We start from the raw sequence: 17,789 nt of genomic DNA on the forward strand, positions 1-17,789 counted from the left end.
TACCAATTTATAGGTAGAAAGCCTCGGTGAGTTACTAAGATACATATTTTATACTACTTGAGAGAATATCCAAATTGATATTGCTGTTTAAAAATTTAAATTTTCATTTTTTATTAATGCAAAATTTAAATTGAATGGCGTAGTAACTTAGAGTTATTGGTATATAGTAATACGTCATAGTTAGTATTTAGTATCAAAAGGTCTACGCACATTGAATTTATGTCTCATTTCTGTTAAGGATGTACCTTAATCTGCTTTATATTATTTAATTAGCCTAGCGCGTAAAGGTCTCAAAAATAATAATAATAATAAAATTATTGAACATCATACAAAATGACAAGTCTTAAAGAAATTATTAAAAAAAAAGTCAATTCCAACTTTTAATATCATGGCTACGTTCCCACTAAAGATTAGTATCTGCAGTTGTATATCTTTTTGTCATATAGTCACCACCCAGAAGCATCTCGAAGATGTCGGACATCAAGCATCTTCTTACTCTGTAATATGCACATGAATTTAGAAGACGTTGGTGTGGGCCGAGCTTTCCAAAAACTTCTATTGATAAAACAATCCAATTAGTTCTTACACGTCCCTAGCTTATAACCCTAAGTGAAAACTCAGCCTAAACCTTCAAGAAAGAAGCACACAACATATTAACACTAATATTTCCCAACGGCTTTAAAGCCCACGTAATAGGATAAAACTGTTGTGATTTATAAAACACAATACGTAAGCCTTTGTGGGTTGCCTTTGCTAAGAAACAAATAGAAAACAATAAAATTCTAGAAATGTGTTGCCAGCGATTATTAGAAATGGTCAACAAGGTATTTGAAAAAGAGGCTTCATTTTATTGAGCTTTGCGATATTGTGCTTTTATGTTGTGTTTCAAATTACAATATTAATGGTGGATAGACACTGAGGATACACCCTATAACAATTTAGATTCAAGTTCTTAATAAAAATTGCACATTGCACATTGTACCTGTACCTACCCCTGTGTACGCATTTTAAAAGGTCGGGTCTCATCACTAAGTTATCCCGTGAAAAACGAGACATATAATAACAATAAAACTTTCTTATGACAATGCACATGGAATGCAGACAGACTAAATTTAATTAATAAATTCTCTAAATATATTCTAGACTAAAATTTCGTAGCATTATTTATGAAGCATGATTCCTTATCTTGGTCCAGTGGAATAATTAGCAAGAAATTAACATTAAAAAGAGATTGAAAAACAAACAAACAAAGATATAAAAAGTTCATTGGTTTGGCTTGTTGATAGTAACATGTTTTTTAGCGATAACGTTGTGGCAGTCGTACCTACGCAGTTACGTTAATAAAACGCGATTGGTGGTCGGAGCTTAAATGTAGGTATTAAATTCATTAAAAGTTAATATTCAGTGCAAGTCATGGGATTGTATGGCTTTACAGTTATAGGTATAATCCTGTCGAACAAAAAAATATGGGTTTTTGAAAGCGTGTGGGTAAATGATTGTAAATAAAAATTGTCTTCATGTAGACTCTATGAAAGGTCTCTCGTTTTGAAAAAAGTAGAGTCTGCATTTTTAAATTCAAGTCTTACTAAAATTTTCGATATCGTGAATGGATTTTCTAAGAACTCTAAGAACATATTGCTTTGACATTGACATGAAATGGGTATCTGCGAGGAATATCAAAGTGTTTCGTGGACTAGAACTAAAAAAAACATAGTAGAATAAAGCATCGCTGTGTAAATCAGTAATTTTCTTCAGTTATTTTTTTGAAATCATTTTTTTTTACTGGCAACTAGTGCTAAACAATAAATACTTATTTATTGTTAACAAATAAGCATCCGGATCGGTTTCTAACAAAATTATTTGAACCGAGACTAGTGGTCAAGGAAAGCGCTCGAGTAATTCGTACAGTCACACGCGCAGATTCGTACATTTATCGACTCTACAAGGGCTTTCCTGCAGTAGCGTTAAGGTCTATTTTTGCAATTCGCTGAGAACATTATCGTATGGTCCGCTGTACACCGTAGTTGACTTAACCTATGTAATCTATTTACGCAGGGTTCCCGTCTAAAGTGGAATTTATTCGTTTAACGTAAGCCTGTGGGCAATTTTAGCAGTAAAAGAGATAGCAGAGATCGTATTTTTTTAAAACGATACCTTGTTTTTTGGGTAAGGATAAATGTTTGGGTTTGTTTCGGAGCTGATTTCTTTCTACAAATCTTTTTAATAGAAACTTAAGTCACTACATGTAATTAACACGACTGGGTACTAGTAAACTTGGAAATCAATTTAAAACAAAACCAAAAGAAACTGAAAAAATACCTACAATAAGTAAAAAGGTTTTTATCTTCTTTTAGACACAATCCCGTAAATCGCACAGAACATTACTTTCAGCACATGAATAATCCATTTATTACGAAATTAGTTATGTTGCCTAAAGCCAACACAACATAATATAAAGTATCCAACGAACATCATATTAATCTTTTGCCTTTACCCGTAATACTAGGAAGCCGTACGATATCCAAGAAGCTACTATAATTACTACTTTATAAGGAACGCTAATACGCAGCTCAGCGTTCCAAGAAAAGTATATTTAACCAATATTCAATGAAAATATTGACGTAAAACCTACCTATGTTTTAATATTCTAGCCTTTGAAACTACGTCTATAGTTCCAAATAAACCAATTACATTTGATTTTAACGTTTCAACCGAAATAATGTTTCTTAGATTTAAAAGAACATTAGTAACTCTAAAGACCTTTCGGCTAATTGAATCCTTAAGAATGCAACATTAATCTTTATTACGACTTAAAATTGCTCGGCCATAAATACTACTTACTTACTGCATAAAGAAACCACTAGGGTCCTACCACGAAGTCTCAATAAAATATAACTGCAATTGTTAAAAAGAGATGGCGTTCTACACCGTGTAGTGCACTGTCACTCTTTCACGATTGCAATAAAACTATTTCAAAATGTCATGGTAAGTCTTCACCGTTAGTTAATCTTTCATGAGTCGAGAATAAGGCGTTTCTTAATGGTATTTTAATTAAAATAAGTTGAACTATTTCATTATGTTCGTAATGATGGAAGTCGAGTATAACAGAGTTTTACAGAGCTTTATCCATGAACTTTGTTTTGCGGTAAAATTTTCTCACTGGAAACTAAAAGTAACAAAACAGTTTCTGTGATAAAACTATTTTATTCTACAACGGTTCATTGATTCCGGAGTTTCGACACCTTTACACTTCTCAAGGTCGCAGAAAAAGTTATTTGGACAGTGAATTAAACAGACACGTTACGTCATTCATGTGACATGAAATTAGGGAAGTTATTCTATTCTTACCCATCAAAATCAAAAATTATTTGAAAGCGATTGGAATAGATAATAATAATGTATAGAAAAGATTTAACATAGTAGAAGGTAAAAAAAAAACTTAAAAACAAGCCTTTAGCTTGCTTTTTTTTCATTGAAATCAAAGTTCTCGAAAAGACGAAAGCTCCTATGGGCACATTAGCCAATAGTATGGCCATAGGATGAGCATCACATCATCTCTTATGTCACGCAGTATACATGGGCTGTCAACATTTCAGCTCAATTTGAAACCGGGAAGTGGATGAAATTTAACATGCAAATCTTGATTACAGACTGTCTGACAGACAGACTGAGTAGGTAAAGCGAAATAAAAATTTGATAATTATCTGTCAAACTTCAGTTTCGAACATAACCGATCCTTATTCATAAATTGAACAGTTAACACAAACATTCATTTGTATAAAAAAAACTGTTTACACCAATATCAATACAAAGTCACAAATGTACACAACAATTACATTACTACAATAAATAGAAGAGCTTCGTTCTTTTAGATACACACACACACACAAAGAGCCACTTGTTTACTTTTGGGTACACACACGTACGTATAACACAATGACAAGAATTCCTCTTCTCATATCTTACAAATAGAAACGAAGAAATACAAAGGGGAAACGTTTACGAGAATAATGTGTACTGTTAGAAAATTCATGAGTAACTTGGTAGTCGGTACTGACTTATAAAATCTTTGCACGTCTTTACCATATGTGTTCAAATGAATTGGGGTTGCTAAGTAGCTGTATCATTTAGCAATTACATACGTAACACTGTACAAGCCAAATATGTATTCATATATTCTGAAGTTATCGTGAAAGTATCAATATTATGCGAATGTATTAAGCGCAAACTACTGAGCGTGTCGGGATAGATTTAAGGATACAAGGGAATATATCAGGAACCGTTTGGATTGAAAAAAAAAAAAAAACTTGCACTCCGGGAGTGCTGGCAGAAGTGAAAACTTCAATATCAAGTTTTTGTATTTTTTATATTTTGGAATTTTGTACGAATTTCTTTTTTATCATTTAATTTTTATTATCATTTATGTGGTAGAATTCAGAATTTATTTATATAGCTATCGATGCAGTATTGCTCTAAGTAAGTTTTCATCTTACGCCTTTTCAATCTGTATTACGTGACCCTGACGCGAGTTTAGATGTTTTTACCCATACTAAAAAAGTGGTCATCGCCGCTCAAGAAATTTTCACTTCAAAAACAGACGCGTTATTTTGTACTACGTTTGGCTTACAGTAGTACTATTAAAGGTTGGTTAAAACACAACCATTTTTCCGATCAATTTCAAGTTCATTTACCTATTGACATTTGATACGCCCAAAATAAGGTATTCGCCCTTATTGTACTATTATGTTACAATTTGTGGTTAAAATCAATTAGGAGTCACTGGATAGCTATTTCGAACTTTCCTACCTGGTAGGCATAATATAATATACAGTGTGCAATATCAGCTGCCAAAGTCCATAGCTTTTAAACCTGATAATGGTTTGAAAGTCAGAAAAGAATAAAGTAAAGAGAGAGAGAATAAGTTAAAAATAAATATGGAAATTTGTGTCTTGAAATAAAATAATCATCTTGAAAATAAAACCCTTTTTAAACATGCGTTTTAGCTTGCCTTCTTGCTCTGGGATAATTAAAATCCTTTTTAGCGACCAAACAGACGAACAGAAAGTCGAAACTGTTGTGTATTTTATTGTGGAACTCTTATGGCCACCTTCCAGCTTCATCATAAAATAGAAATTTCACGCTATTTATACATCCAAGCAAAACTTCAGTTCTATCGGAAACTGGGAAGTGGTGCAAAGAGACAAGCGAAACTAATATAAAATCTTATAAAACCCTTTTTTCAACAATAAATATAAATACAATAATATCACTTCATTATTGCGCCCGCTACACTGTGACATTATTATTCAATCGAATCTACTACCACATAACAACTTACTCGTAACTAACTTATAAACTCTATTTAATTATTAAATCTAAAACATTTTCACTCATCACTAAACAATGACTAACCGTTAATGTATTCAAGCACTCCGGATGGCTGTTGAGTGTGGTATTATTATATTTGCCTCCGCAAAACGCCCACTTTAGTTTACCATTAAAGCTAATGTACATGCAGGTATACTGAGAAAACAAGCTTATATTGTGGAACAGGCTTTCAGGTGGAAGTGTAATTACTAGAAGCTTACGCGAAATACCTTTTCCTATCAATCAATAGGATAAACAAATCAACCTCGACTCGTATAAGTAATATTTTATTCAACCCTTTCGAAAAAAGGCACTTAACAAAAATAATTATTTACTTCAGCGAGAATTTGACTTAATACAAATTTTCAGGATTATTTATCGTCACCGTTATCAGGATTTTCTGATATTTCGTGATGAGTTAATTATGAGCTCAAAAAAATCGCAGCCATTGTGGAGTTGTTTGTCATACTTGGGGATCGAACCCGCGACACGTAGCGCACAGTGGATTTGGTGTGATGACCTCCACCACTCGGTTATCCGAGCATTTATGTACTTTAATATATTACAACTTTTAATTCTAAAGTGCACATTTTATGACTTGTTGACCTAAACTAGCTGGCTAGTTGGCTAGTTGCAGAGTCGTAACCTTTTTAAGGGCAGGGTCGCTAATTAGAGGTTGCAACTAAAAGTTACCCACTAACTTGAATAAGTTAGCTGAGTTCAAGTTTTGAAGGGCAGTTAAAATAAGTGTTTTACTGCCATAATTAAGAATTTTCGTTTAACAGATTGGCATATGTAACATAAATTTTTGCCTTCAGTTGACCTTATTTGAAATTATGGTTTTTGTAATAATGCTTTATGCTATATTACCTCAGCAAGTTTCATAATATTCGATAAAAATAGTACAGGGCCTAAGATACTCCCTTGAGGAATATTTATAACTACGGAAATATTTTTAAATTCGCTGGACCGAAGTGGTAGAAAAAATAAATCATTATGCGATTGTTATAAGTTTATTTACGATTAGCAATCAATTGCTGTCTACAGAATAATTAGATTTAAGCAAAGTCCGAGACATATAAAATTGAATAACCACAAACAACACTTAGATTTCGATTGTACCACCGTCCATCGTAAGCAATAAATCAAACGAACAAAAACTTTAGGTAATACATTTTAATTATTTGACATTCGGAACAACTATGAAACAACAACAGGCTGATATGAAACAAACTATTTTTGTTTTTACGGCAATTCATCATGAACTAAAATGTGAATTACTATGCAAATACGTAAGGTTTAAACCCAAGGGATTGATGTTCTGGGATCCAAATTGGACTGCTTTGGCCTGACCCACATCACACTGCCCCAGTTGAATACGAAAATATAGTAATTTGACATATTTTTAATCAAATAAAGTAAATTATTTTAATATGAAAATTAATGTAATTTTTCCAACGTTAAAATGTAATATTACTGCGCTATTTTTAGGGCCAGCATAATTATCGTTTAATATTTAATGTTTTCAATTTTGTAGAATTTTAAAAAAGTACTGATCGGAAATTTTCACGATTTTTATTGAAAGCTTGAATCATTCATTGATTGAGAGCAACTAGGTATACGAAATGGCCAATCCATTCTCAGCTTTTGAGATCATAAATAATGGTTTTACTAAATCATACTCTAAACAAATCAACATTTGCTCAAACATTAATAATGTGAAAATTAAGCACTTTCTTAAAAAACAGCAAGCTTCACCATCAACATTTATAAACAAATTGTTCTGGTACCCAAATAAACATAGCTAGAATCTGTTGTTAGTGGTATAACATATGCGTTATAATGATATTCCATCCTAAAAGGTTTTGTAAGTAACTCTAAAAGCGCTTCAATTTCCCCACTTACGAGTAACAAACACTTTCATACTGTTCGTCACACAATATTGATCTAATTTAAGCCTTGCTTACTTTATTGATGGAACTATTTTGATTTATTGGTACGTTCGAAAGAAATGAATCTGTTTTCATTTGTTTATTACGTCAAAGTAAGTGGTTTTGTTATTGGACTTGTTAATTTTTTTGTTTCGTGACGTCATCGCGCCTTCTAAAGACAGTGGGATAGATTGCTTTTTGATTAGTCTCTTTTAAGTCTTCTGCTGTAGTGGTATTTGATCTTTTGGAACAGACAAGTATGTGTTTGATTTCTAGTCTGAGAGGTATGTAGATAAGTCAGAAACGTGTTAGTAATTCATGCGTCATTCAGTTTGAAATGTTTTTTATTTGAAATTAAAGGATTTCAGTGGCAGCAGTTATTGTGAAGATTTCAATCAATCAGCCAATCATAGTCCACTGCTGGACATAGGCCTCTCCCAATTTACGCCACAACACCCGGTCCTCCGCCTTCCGCATCCAGTCCCCTCCAGCGACCTTTCTCAGGTCATCGGTCCACCTGGCGGGCGGGCGTCCTACCTTACGGTTGCCGAGCCGCGGTCTCCATTCTAGGACTCGTCTGCTCCAACGGCTATCGGTCCTTCGACAGACATGGCCAGCCCATTGCCACTTCAGCAAGCTAATTCTACGAGCTATGTCGGTTACCTTGGTTCTTTGTCGGATGACCTCATTTCGAATTTTATCCTTCAAAGAGACTCCGAGCATAGCTCGCTCCATAGCCCGCTGTGCAACTTTAAATTTGTGGACTAGTCCAACCGTTAATGTCCACGTTTCGGCACCGTAAGTCATAACAGGTAGGACGCACTGGTTGTATGCTTTCGTCTTCAGGCATTGCGGTATAGGCGAAGAAAAGACTCGACGAAGTTTGCTAAACGCTGCCCAGCCCAACTGAATTCTCCGATCAATTTCCCGCTCGAAGTTGTTTCTACCAAGCTTAATGACCTGCCCTAGGTAGATATACTCTTGAACAACTTCGAGCAACGATCCTTCGACATATATCGGTCTCGGCCTGACATGTTCATTGAACATGATCTTGGTTGTGAAGATTTAGCTTAATAAAAATAATATACCGAAAACAATCATACTGACTGTTGCTTTTCAAGGTCAACCTATATTTCATGATCATCATTTAAATATCACAACAAGAGTTACCAGAAACGAAAGTCGTCAGTTATCAGAGATTACGTGCCTTATGTATAAAGTTCCTTAGAAAGAGTACTTCTATGAATCTCAGCCAAAGTATTTTTGTAAATTTTACTTGACTGTAATAGTTAAAAGTTTCAACTGTAGGCGTTTTAGAATTCTAACTTCAAAGGAAGCAATTTAAACTTAAATTGGCTGAAGGTTTTGTATTTTCCTCTTAGCATGGGCTAGAATTAGACTGTTTGAAAAACTTCCTTCAAGTGAGAGTACATTAATACTAATCTATTCACCTAATTAGTTAAGATGAGACTGTATTAATTAACAGAGTTCAATGACCAATGACAAGCAAAAGTAATTAACTACTTCTGTTACAAATACAAAATCTGGAGTGTAATCACACAGGTAGCTAAACTTTCATCTGTTTTCCTTTGATTTAATTAATAATTTAAAACGGACGACGGAGTTTTGTAATTAAGACATTCTGCTAAACTAACTTTATTTAAATATTTAACTTACTTTGAAAATAATATGCATTGTCTGAGTATTATGGCTACTAAGTTCCATTCTGGTTTTATTACGTCTACCTCGGTGTTAACTATTATGGAGGTGATATTCTCGAAATTTAACTGATATTAAACAAAAAAACTCATTTAATTTAAATATGCACTAGAAGGAAAGAGTTTATTTTACTATTTCTAGTTAACAAATTCTCTTTGTGCTCACCCAAAGGTTCGGTGGCAGAAAACTTAAAAAGAGATGGTCTCTTGTTTACATTTATTTCAAAGTATATAAATTTAATGACGTACTTCTGTGGGAAATAAATTATCAATATTAAAAAATATATATTTCACAACGCAAACTGATGTGTAAAACATGCACACATCCATAATGTGAAACATGAATAAAATAAATTAAAAAAAATAATGTTGAATTAAGTTTCAGTCAAAACCAAAATACTTGTAAATCGTGTTAAAATAAATCAGGGCCAAGTTTTAAATATGCAAATAAACAAATTCCTTAGGCCAAAACTTTTCATGAAATAGTTTAACAATTTGTATTCACAAAAATGCTGTTATCAATGGGTCAATATTTGCATGGAAAGATTAATATTTTTGTTGCGGAATAGTCTATTGACCGAGCTTTATCACAACAAATTGGATATTTTAAATTGGTTCAATATTTTTATTGCAATACTATTTCGAATTTGAAACAAATAATTTATTTATTTTGCCTTCAGGGTTGTTTTCCCAAATTGTATTAATAGTGCACTTTGAATAACATTATCATCATCGTCATCTACAGCCTTTATCCTCTCACTGCTGGGCATAGGCCTCCCTTTTTTCGTGACAATTTCTACGGTCCTGTGCATATTGAATAACATATATTAATATTCAACGTGCTATGTAATTTTAGTTCACAAATATGTTTGCTGAATTCGTTGGGCACTTTGTTCAAGTACTATATGACTTATAGACATTGTTTTAGTAGCTGCTGATATACTCTTTTTTCTACTACAAAGAAAATACTAACCCTTAAAATAAGGTCTTCCTAATACCTGCTGATTGCATTTTAATGAAAATGGATGAGTGTAGTAGTCAAACGTAAATATAATATGTACGATGTAATCGGTGAAATAAATTTATTCCTACTTTATAGATGCGTATTTCTAAAGGAAATTTGCCTAATACATTACGAAATTCTTACCACGTTTTCGATTTCAATGTTCCGTACATTGTAAATATTTCCGGATACGCGGTGAAATCCGTGGATTCATCCTAATTTATGAAATATGATTTATATTTTACGTAAGCGTCGAAACAAAAACAAAACAAATGTTTGTATTCAGTTAGAGACATCTGTGTAATAAAAGAATAAGGCTTGACCTTTTGAATGTTTCGAAATGTTTAGTATCTAATTTTAAAAAGGTTTAGAGCATATGAAAATTTTCAAATATTCTTTCCGGAATACAATTATAATATTAATATAATTGTATTCCTATAGCGTAAGTATTTTATAAGTAAAAATCCATAGACAAGAAGTTCTAGATGCAACGAACTTGTATAAGCCTCATTAATATAAATAGTAATAGTTTTCGAGGAATTTACAAAGAAGTTCAGAAAAAAATATCAGAATAATTGCTTTCTTTACCCAGCCCTATACAAATTTCTACAATGTAGTGATTTTACTGCCTGTTAAAAGCATGAACACGTAGACGTAACCTAACCCTATTTAAGGACCTCAGAGACTTTGCGATGACGTCAGCAAAACGTCTATACATAGAGCGAAGACATTCAGAAATACTCGACAAATTAAAATATGATGAATTCGGTAAACATTAAATGTACGAGTAAAAGACGAGAGCGCTCATTAAAACGGGAAGAGCTTATTAATTAAATGCTTTCAAAGCGTCTAAAATATCTAAGGAAATTGCAATAAACTTTGATGAAATTCTTTTGAAATAATTTTGATATCAAATCACTCAAAAATGCCTCAGCTAAAGGTAAATGAAAAGCTTCATTTACTTGACGATTTTTTTCTTAAATCCTTTTTTTATTGAAATGTACAATTTAAACCAATGAACATGAAACGTTTTAAAAAATAATTACTATAAACATTTCATCAACAGTTTTCCTTTTTTCTATGAAAAAGATCCACTAATTGTATTCATAGCATCTTGGATGTTTAGAAAAGGCACCCTTTTTCCGTCCGACCGCACCGCGGCACATAGCGTCGTATTATTTTACCTCAAGGTGATATTGGTAAGGTAATACAGCCAACACCCCCACCTTTTAGAATAACTGAATATCTTACGTTTTTACCATAATATTCAAGGACTGCGTAATCGTTGAGCCCGTAAAAGATTGTAGGAAATCCTGAAACATGTTTTGGGGACTATATTAAAAATCTCGGTGGAAAGATATCTTGAAAAATAAATCTTGTATTGTCCCCATTTGTGATTTTTTTGGTCTCTCTAAAATAAGTAATTCTTCGTTTAATTATGGGATTCGATTTTAAAAAACATTTTTTTACAATCCATTTACTGTAAGCATGTAACCCCATGAACTCACACTTAGCGTTGAGGAGAACTGCATCGAACTCTTCAAAAATAGAAAGAATAAAAAAATCCTTGGATAAGACGTCATCGCACATAGAGATTGCACGAGCATTACCACGGTACCTCATATAAGCAAATTTAATATCATTTATTACAGTTTATTCAATTTAATATATTTTTCTCGCAAGTTAACGATGGTGCAATCGCCATTACTCACCGTTAGCATGGATACACGTATCTGGGGCACAGGAAAGTAATTGGGGTGAAACGGGAAAGGAAAGACATTCAACTTTCAAGGAAATCTGTTGAGTATCAAGTTACAGGGAAGAAAGACGCAATAGTAATCCAAAATAAATCTCCCCTTTCAACGAAGCACCTTGCTTAGAGATAAGGCGCGTAAACAGAACGACAAAGGTTTTGATAAAGGTTGGTACACAATATCCGCACAGTAAGGAATAGATAAAATAATAAGTATAATAGAATGGGCACTAAGTATTTTAGGGCTGATTTTTCAATCGCCCGTATGTTTGACGTTTTGAGCTTTTGTATAGAAAATACATATGTCAAACGGCCATATTTATTCCTCATATAAAAATCTGACGATTGAAAAGTCGGGCCTTAGAGGAATGAATTTTAGCATTCAATATTAATGTTTGGAAAAAGTTCCTTAGAAAAGATTTAGAAAAGTATGGAATTGAAATGAAACTACTTTTACGGATTTTATCGCGGTTTTAATTTTAGATTTTAGTTCCCGACGTTTCGAAACCTTTGCAGGTATCATGGTCACGGGCAGACTGAGATGGTGTTCGTCTTGACAGAAGATGTTGCTCGTTCTACCTTCATATTTTAATTAATTATTTGTGGTCCGACCTACGCAGTATGAGCTCACTGTGTCTTGATGTCTTGCAGCGCTGCTCTTGGGTTTGGCCTTGAGTTTATTTATTATTGGATCCCAAGTAGGTGATATCTTCCAGCCATCTTCTCTATTGAAATTAGGGTGTTTTTTAATCTCAATAGCCTCGCGAAACATCCTAGGTAGGAATTTGGATTCTTTAGCGAGGATCAGTGGTTGGTCAAATCTAATATAATGGCTGGAACCTTCAGCATGTTCGGCGACTGCAGACTTCGTTGAGCGGCGGTGTTTGACGTCAGCTATGTGTTCTTTAACGCGGGTCCCTATGCTTCGTTTGGTTTGACCGATGTAAGAGAGGCCGCAGTCACAATCTAGTTTGTATACTCCTGCATCTTGTAGAGGTATGTGACACTTGACAGATGGTAAGGACTGGCTAATCTTCTTGGGCGGCTTGAAGTATGTTTTAATTGAAGCTCGCTTCAGGATGTAACCAATCTTGTCAGTGACTCCTCTGACATATGGTAGTACAGCAGGCAAACGATCAACAGTGGCTGGCTTCACTCGGTTTCTGTGACGGGGCCGTGGAACTTGGAGCTTGTTGTCTCGCAGTACTTGCTTGACGTGTTGAAGCTCAGCGGCAAAAACTGAAAACTGTGAAAGTATCATCTACGTTTCACAGTTTTACCATCTAGTCAAGTAAATGCATTTTTAAAACATCTCAACTCCATCAATAACAAAATTCAATTCACTATGGAGTTGGAGGATAATAAATCTCTTGCCTTCTTAGACATATTAGTTAAAAGGAATCCTGATCAGACCATAAGTCACACCGTGTATCGAAAGAAGACCCATACAGATAGGTACTTAAACGGTGAATCTCACCACCACCCTAAACAGTTAGCTACCGTGGGAAAATCTTTGTTTCAGAGAGCACACGGACTCTGTGATGACAGACACCTTGCCGCTGAGCTTCAACACGTCAAGCAAGTACTGCGAGACAACAAGCTCCAAGTTCCACGGCCCCGTCACAGAAACCGAGTGAAGCCAGCCACTGTTGATCGTTTGCCTGCTGTACTACCATATGTCAGAGGAGTCACTGACAAGATTGGTTACATCCTGAAGCGAGCTTCAATTAAAACATACTTCAAGCCGCCCAAGAAGATTAGCCAGTCCTTACCATCTGTCAAGTGTCACATACCTCTACAAGATGCAGGAGTATACAAACTAGATTGTGACTGCGGCCTCTCTTACATCGGTCAAACCAAACGAAGCATAGGGACCCGCGTTAAAGAACACATAGCTGACGTCAAACACCGCCGCTCAACGAAGTCTGCAGTCGCCGAACATGCTGAAGGTTCCAGCCATTATATTAGATTTGACCAACCACTGATCCTCGCTAAAGAATCCAAATTCCTACCTAGGATGTTTCGCGAGGCTATTGAGATTAAAAAACACCCTAATTTCAATAGAGAAGATGGCTGGAAGATATCACCTACTTGGGATCCAATAATAAATAAACTCAAGGCCAAACCCAAGAGCAGCGCTGCAAGACATCAAGACACAGTGAGCTCATACTGCGTAGGTCGGACCACAAATAATTAATTAAAATATGAAGGTAGAACGAGCAACATCTTCTGTCAAGACGAACACCATCTCAGTCTGCCCGTGACCATGATACCTGCAAAGGTTTCGAAACGTCGGGAACTAAAATCTAAAATTAAAACCGCGATAAAATCCGTAAAAGTAGTTTCATTTCAATGTCTAACATTCGCGTAAACCTAAGAAACCACTATAAAAGTATGGAAGTAAAACTGTTATAAAAAACAATTGTTTTAATATTAGAAACCTGCAAGTTCAAAGCATCCAAAGATGTTAGAAACGTCCAAAGAAGGAGAAAAAAGCTATAGAACATAACATAGCTTTAAAATCCTCAAACCTTTTTTTAACTAAAACTAGTTTTCGTACCAGAAAGTGCTAATACTGGAAGTGGTATAATTGGATCCTTAGCATCGGTGACATTTGCAAGTCATGAGTTAAATAGACGCCTGCAAGCCTCCTGTTACATCTACATTAAACCACACTGGTTCTAATGTATTGATTAATAAATACATAAATATGTGTATGAATTCCTTATACTACCCTAGATCGCAATTTGTGGTGCGCAGCTTTCATTTAAAGTAATGAAAATCGTTGATGATCAAAATTATTGTTTGTTTTACTTTTTAATGATGTATTTATTTAAATCTAACTTTGATACATTACATACATATTTCAATACAAGATACAGTTTTCTTTCTCAGATTTATGATTTATGCATTAACTTCTGACAGCCATAAATTGAAAAAAGACTAGATAATAAAAAACCGTAATAAGCGACTGCACTATCCTACTCGTAGATATGCACTTAACTAGAATCGTATTTAATAGGTTCTTCGTCATACAATAGGAAGAAAATGCGGCCGAGTTCTTGGATTCATCCTACACAATCTCTTTGTCTATTCAAGGCAAGTGATGTTAATAAACATGAATTAATAACAAGAAAGAAGGCTTATTATACACGATGCACAGGTTAGAGACTATAAAAACTTACCAGCACACGCAATAATCTATTAAAAACTGTTTAATTGGAAATTTGTCGGAAATTTTAATTTACCGCTAAAAGTTTATTCGAAATTCACTACATTACCTATACATAACCTCACACAAGTATTTAATTAGACAGTACACAGAAGGTTCATTTCTCATGCAAATAACAAACTATTCATTCATTAAGCGTGATTAGAAAATCACAGGGAACTACAGGTAACAATTACTTACCGTTGCACAAAATATCACAGTACACCTAATTTTCAAGGGGGACTTTTGAACTTTCTAAACAGACAAACATGCGTTTCTACGTTCTTTTTTAATAATGCTTACATATAACACCCGGTGGTTATACTTGGGGATATAATTGCGAGCGATATCTCGCTCAGCTCGGTATACGTACGGAGGTCAAAAGTACCGCCAAGCCACTGGACGAAAACGCACCGCCAAAGTTGCTCCAAGTGTTTACTGCGCATGTTCCTTTCATTAAGTAAAGTTGGCGCTCGTACACACTACCAACCAGCTAAACATGAGCCGTGGACTTGAAGTAACGTTGTCTAAACGTGCATCAAAAGCTGTTTTTTACGATTAGATTTATGGGACGTGGGTCCAGGTTTAACTGAATTATTGGGTTTCTATAGAACTGGTTGGGTGAGCTTAGGAATGGGGATGAATGTAAATAGAGCAACCGCAAAATGTTTCGTCGGGTCAAATTAGCCCCATGTTTGAATTTCCAAGTTTAATGGAAGGGCCTTATACAAAATGTACCTAGTCGGGTACTCTGGCTGGATTGGTAGTTTTGTGAGGTTGAAAGTATAGTTTTGGGAGCAATTAACAGAAGCCTATAAACATATTCTAATGCTGATACAAATAAACGCTAATTATTGTCAACGGCCTCGTAGCGTAGCTCTGGTTTCAAGCCTAAACGACTAATTTAAATAACGAATTGTTCAAGGCTCGGTTCTAGTTACTGTAATCAGATTGTATGTTGATAACAGAGAGGCTTGTTTTATAAATTGTATATTGGACGTGAATCTGAATGAGACTTGAAATGAAAGTGTTATTCAATATTAATAAACTAATTTCAAAAAGTACCATTATATTTTTTAGGAGATGAACATACTTACAGGTGTTATCTATATTATCGTCTATTGGTCATCTGCTATTTACAATTGAATTGAATTGTATATTTGTATAAACTATGATCTCCAAAATATAATGTTACTAAGAAGTTTTAGAGTTATAACACACCCTTAATATCCTGCTGAACGATCGAATCGTTTAGTATTTATCCAGAACAAAGGATTTTTGTGTGTTTTGGATGGAGCGAAAACATTTACATTCTTTGTTTTATTAATTTGGGTTAGCTTTTCAAATATAGGAGATTTCTCCGAGGGCTTGTAATAATATTATAGTACACCAAAAGATAAACATGAAAACCCGTAATTTTTGTTGAAAAGTTCATAATATTCTTTTTGTTTCCTCACAATACTTTCGATGGGAAACTGGTATTAAGGGATATATAAATATGTTGATTTTTGTATTTTTAGCATGTTTTTGGGTCAAAAAAGTCCAATCTTTCGTGGTTGCTTAAAAAGAGGTTGAACCTATCGCGCGGTTTCGAACCGGTCTCGTACCGGACGGTAGTGACATCGTGTTTCGGCGTCTCTGAAAGATATCAGCAAGGTCAGTGGGGCTCATTAAGCTCTGCCGCTGGTATGCATACCGATGCGTTGTCTATAAGGGTTACAGACGCCGCCCCGGTAGCTACACATATGGCAAAGCAAGGGACATGATGGGATTTTTGTCGGTAAAAGTCTGACGATTAATTTCCGTTTAAAACAAAGCGGGAATCCTTCCTCATTTCATGATTCCAATTGTAATACCCACTAAACAATAAAAAAAATAGTACTACTAGTAATTTTGTAATTTTTTTAAAGGCCTACGTTTACTTGTGTTTGCAACAGCAAACCTGTTTCACAAAAGGTGAACCTTGAATCTCGCTGGAGAGTTTTCCTATTTTTGGGATAACCTATTTTACCTTTCAATATTCTTTCAATAGTTTGTTGAACTATCCTTTATTTATGGAAATGGAAGAATAAACTTACTTGATGTCTTTTAGCATTCGATACCCAATTTAGTTTTGATTAATATATTTTTTAGGTTTACATTTTTATTAATTAAAATTGCTCAACACATTTTGACACATTTATTATTAAACATTTATCCAGACCTTATTGAAACCCTGATAAACACTCAATTTATTATCATGTCTTGAAATTTTGTTATAAATAATTTATGACAACAGTAAAAAACACGAAATACCTCTTAGAATTGTATATCAGTAATGCTTTAATTACTATTTAAATATTAAATAGTTCGTAAAAACGTCCCTTTGGGCAGTAAAAAACTGTACAGAGTTTGTTTATCAATTTACTGATTTTCTACAAGCCTTAAGTGGTATTGAAGAATTTTATAAGAGACGAATCTTTCTTACTTTTTATATTAACAGTCCTTTTCAATATTCTATATATTGATCACTTCTTTGGCTGGTAGATATATGTATGATCTTAACATAGTCTTCGTATAAAATATAAGTTGAAAAATGTAATTGATAGATAGATTATTGAACACAGACGTTAACCTTTTGCAACTACAGACAGACAGACATAAATAATACAAAAACCTTAATTAAATTATCAACATTTACAAATGTTTCAAAACAAAAATTTATAAGTACTTCGTCGTTCTCGAAAATAATATTGGTTAGTACATTTCTTGAAAGAGTTTAATCCGACCAAATATTCTTGAGAAGTATTAAAACGTTTGGGATTAG

At 34.0% G+C, this 17,789-nt stretch overlaps 1 protein-coding gene across 1 annotated transcript in view; it reads right to left on the bottom strand.

Annotated features, from left to right (window-relative positions):
• Positions 1-15,771, bottom strand: part of LOC113492189 (synaptotagmin-15-like) — an 80,670-nt gene extending 64,899 nt beyond the window's left edge. The window contains exon 1 of the mRNA XM_026869542.1: positions 15,185-15,771. The gene's annotated coding sequence lies outside the window, so the exon portion shown is untranslated. The remainder of the gene's footprint in view (positions 1-15,184) is intronic.
• Positions 15,772-17,789: the final 2,018 nt, after the last annotated feature.

The sequence above is a fragment of the Trichoplusia ni genome, chromosome 1 (genome assembly GCF_003590095.1).
Source record: "Trichoplusia ni isolate ovarian cell line Hi5 chromosome 1, tn1, whole genome shotgun sequence".
Lineage (NCBI taxonomy): Eukaryota > Metazoa > Arthropoda > Insecta > Lepidoptera > Noctuidae > Trichoplusia > Trichoplusia ni.